Source organism: Siphateles boraxobius, unplaced genomic scaffold, assembly GCF_051911475.1.
Source record: "Siphateles boraxobius isolate OS27281-9 unplaced genomic scaffold, OSU_SipBor_1 228, whole genome shotgun sequence".
NCBI lineage: Eukaryota > Metazoa > Chordata > Actinopteri > Cypriniformes > Leuciscidae > Siphateles > Siphateles boraxobius.
In genome coordinates, this window is record NW_027508842.1 from 205001 (window position 1) to 210000 (window position 5000).

The following is a 5000-nucleotide window of genomic DNA, read 5'->3' on the forward strand; positions in this document are numbered from 1 at the left end:
CTCTCACACTCACTCTCACACTCACTCTCACACTCACTCTCACACTCACTCTCAACTCTCTCTCTCTCTCACTCACTCACATACACACACACACACACTCACTCACTTTCACTCTCACACTCACTCTCACACTCACTCTCACACTCACTCTCACACTCAACACTCACTCTCACTCACTCAAATACACACACACTCACTCTCACACTCACTCTCACTCTCACACTCACACACTCACTCTCACACTCACTCTCACACTCACTCTCACACTCACTCTCACACTCACACTCACACTCACACTCACTCTCACACTCACTGTCACACTCACTCTCAAACTCTCTCTCTCTCTCACTCACTCACATACACACACACACACACTCACTCACTTTCACTCTCACTCTCACACTCACTCTCACACTCACTCTCACACTCAACACTCAACACTCAACACTCACTCTCACTCACTCAAATACACACACACTCACTCTCACACTCACTCTCACTCTCACACTCACTCACTCAAATACACACACACTCACTCTCACACTCACTCTCACACTCACTCTCACACTCACTCTCACTCTCACTCTCACACACACTCTCACACACACTCTCACACACACTCTCACACTCACACTCACTGTCACACTCACACTCACTGTCACACTCACACTCACTCTCACTCACTCAAATACACACACACTCACACTCACTCTCACACTCACTCTCACACTCACTCTCACACTCACACTCACACTCACACTCACACTCACTCTCACACTCACTCTCACACTCACTCTCACTCTCACTCTCACACTCACTCTCACACTCACTCTCACACTCACTCTCACACTCACACTCACTCTCACACTCACTGTCACACTTACACTCACACTCACACTCACACTCACACTCACTCTCACACTCACTCTCACACTCACTCTCACACTCACTCTCACACTCACTGTCACACTCACTGTCACACTCACTGTCACACTCACTGTCACACTCACTGTCACACTCTCTCTCTCACACACACACACACACTTACACTCACACTCACACTCACTCTCACACTCACTCTCACACTCACTCTCACACTCACTCTCACTCTCACTCTCACTCTCACACTCACTCTCACACTCACTCTCACACTCACTCTCACTCTCACACTCACTCTCACACTCACTCTCACACTCACACTCACTCTCACACTCACTGTCACACTCACTGTCACACTCTCTCTCTCTCACTCACTCACATACACACACACACACTTACACTCACACTCACTCTCACACTCACACTCACACTCACTCTCACACTCACTCTCACACTCACTCTCACACTCACTGTCACACTCACTCTCACACTCACTGTCACACTCACTCTCACACTCACTGTCACACTCACTGTCACACTCACTGTCACACTCTCTCTCTCACACACACACACACACACTTACACTCACTCTCACACTCACTCTCACACTCACTCTCACACTCACTCTCACACTCACTCTCACACTCACTCTCACACTCACTCTCACACTCACTCTCACACTCACTCTCACACTCACTCTCACACTCACTCTCACTCTCACTCTCACACTCACTCTCACACTCACTCTCACACTCACTGTCACACTCACTGTCACACTCTCTCTTTCTCACTCACTCACATACACACACACACACACTCACTCTCACACTCACAATTACACACACTCACACTCACACACACTCACACTCACACACACTTACTCTCACACTCACTCACTCACTCTCACACTCACATACTCACTCACACACGCACACTCGCCCTCACACTCGCCCTCACCCTCACACTCGCCCTCACACTCGGCCTCACACTCGGCCTCACACTCGGCCTCACACTCGGCCTCACACTCGCCCTCACACTCGCCCTCACACTCGCCCTCACACTCGCCCTCACACTCGCCCTCACACTCGCCCTCACACTCGGCCTCACACTCGGCCTCACACTCGGCCTCACACTCGGCCTCACACTCGCCCTCACACTCGCCCTCACACTCGCCCTCACACTCGCCCTCACACTCGCCCTCACACTCACTCTCTCTCACACACTCACACTCAGTCTCATCTTCTTTGTGATTATATTGATAGTGTTTACAGTGAGTGTTTCATCATCTCAGCTCAAACTGTTATTGATCTGCTTTCTGACGGTCATGACTGAAGGATCTGAGATGAAGGAGAAGAACAGCACCTTAAACTACTAAACATCTCCACACTGTTATTAATGTTATTAATGTTATTAACACCACACCATGGTGAACCGCACACTTAACTTCAGTTATTCATATTTACAATATAACTATGGATATTTAAGCCCCATATCTGTATTCAACAAATAAAACACCACTAACAGCATGAAGACATTTACCCAAAATCAGAATAATGCCATTCATATTAATAACCATCAACAAACATGCAAAAGCACACTTTACAGTAAGGTCTAATTTATTACCATTAGTTAATGCATGAACTAACTAATATACTTTTACAGCATGTATTAAGCTTATGCTAGTTCACGGTGCATTAACTAATGTTAACATAAAAATGTATTAGTAACTGTATGAACTAAAAATAATAAAAGTGTTCATGTTAACTAATATTAACTAATGTTCACCGGATATTTGAGTGTTTTAAAGCTCTTTGAAATGTTCTTACAGGAGCTTCAACATTCAAACCCGGTTCAAAACCTATAAATCGAAGGAACGGTTAAATAATAATCATGTAGAAAGACGTTTTCCAGCTTGAAACACACACACACACACTATAATCCATTAAATGTTCGGATCCCCGTGATGCGCGAGCTCATGCATTACACATGGCGAGTGAATCATGAGAAGATCCAGCGTTCTGAGATTTACACTGCGCTCCTTTAACATAATTGAGTGCAATTCATCAATAATTCAGGCTGAGCGGATCCTCCTGGCCTTGACTGAGAGAGTGTAAACACACACACACACACACGCTAGTGTGACCAACAGCCATCAGTCGCGCTCAATGCCGTTCTCGTCCTCGGCTTTGTGTTCATCAGATTCCCTCATTACAGAACCATCAGAACGCCACTAGCCCCCCCACTGTCGTGCCGAACACACACACACACACACACACACACCGCTCAACCCTGTCCTGATCGCCAACCAAAAAATGCTGGGTTGTTTTAACCCAATTATGGGTCAAATATGGACTAACCCAACCATTGGGTTATATTTTTAACCCAATGTTTGGGTTTGTCCATATTTGTCCCAAAATTGGATTAAAACAACCCAGCATTTTTTTAGAGTGTGTTTTACTGAAAATGAACCAGTTGACCTCAAACAAAACAGATTGTAGATCCAGGGTCTCAGTTATAGAAGTGTGTGTAGGATCGTAACCCACGAGTGTACGTACGAAAAAAAATATTCCGCTTATAAAAGCGTGTGTACGCCATAACCTGCGCAGTCAGAGGAAGAGTGTGTTCACGTGCGTCTCCTCCCCGAAAGCTTACTATATCCTCATCTGCATATCATTTGCATATTCATCCACGGGATTCCGTGTTTAACGGTACGAGACATCAGGAAATATGAGGCACGGATGTGCGTCACATTACACTGCTAAAAATAATTCAGTAGCTGATCCTTGCCTTGTTTTTGAATAAGTAAATCAAATAGTATAAAATACATTTCAAAGTTCAATCTTTTCCACTGACCAAACAGTATTTTTAATTGCTTTATATTTTTAATGGAAACAGATTGTGCATTATTGATCATTATTTGCCTGGAAATATTTCCTCAGAGCACGAGTTCTGCTGTTATCATGCGCTCAGCAAACATTAACACACAGCATGACTCAGGAAAAGTGTTCAAAGCGTCGCTTACACTACTAATATTTATTAGAATATACAAAATTGAACTTCTCCATAATGATTTCATGTAATTTTAATTTAGGTGCTTAAATCCATTAAATGAGAATGGCATATTTGATCTAAATGTGTATATCAGATGTAAATCATATATTTATGTAATAATTAATTCCACTGACTCCGGTTTACCTCACGATTACACACACAGTCCAACCCTTCCCTGATCGTAACAGTCGAGCTCAAACCAAACAGATTACACGACCCAGGACTTTATACACAGATCCTCATGAATCTTCACACACGGGTGTGTGTGTGTGTGTGTGTGTAATAAAGCTGAGACTGAGTCTGTTGATCACAGTCCTGTTCCGGATAAACCTGAAGACGAGAGCTGAGGAATCTCTCGCTGGGAACGCTGGCCGTCCGCCAGATCTCAGGGAGAACAACAGAACCCAGCAGACACTGAGATTAAACAACCTTACTTTATTCTGAGCCACAACATCAAGCGTTCATCAAGCGTTCATCAAGCGTTCATCAAGCGTTCATCAAGCGTTCACCGCTGAGAGCGAGCGGGAGAGGACTAAACGCTGAAATCCTGACAAACATGAGCTTTATTATCATCCCAGCTGAAGAAGTCTGCCGGATCGCAGTCCTTCAGGGATAAAGTCACGGACACAGACACACCCTACACGACCCCGGGGTCAGGGGTCACGGACACACCCTACACGACCCCGGGGTCAGGGGTCACGGACACACACGACCTCAGCCTCAGCACAATACCTGTTACACGCTTAAAAACAAATTAAGGCTCTTTATTGGCATTCCATGAGGAAAAAAACTTCAATGGAGCCACTAAAGATTCTTTGTAGTGGAAAATCTCCTTTAGAATATTAAAATGTTCTTTATACTCAGAAAAAAATGGTTTCTTTTAAGAACTGGGGGTCCAGAAATGGTTCTTCTACTACGGCATCGCTGCGAAAACACCCGTTGTTTCGTGTCAGTGAAAGAGACATACATATAATAATAATAATACTGAAAAACTTCAACCCTCTGACTGCATCACATCATATTCATATTTCATATTTTCCGTCCATTCATAACTACGCTTCGCACAGAAC

General features: G+C 44.5%; 1 protein-coding gene across 6 annotated transcripts in view; it reads right to left on the reverse strand.

Moving 5' to 3' along the window:
- The window catches only part of sema6a (sema domain, transmembrane domain (TM), and cytoplasmic domain, (semaphorin) 6A), a 93261-nt gene that overhangs the window by 81910 nt on the left and 6351 nt on the right, over window positions 1-5000 (reverse strand). The gene's annotated exons all lie outside the window — the stretch shown is intronic.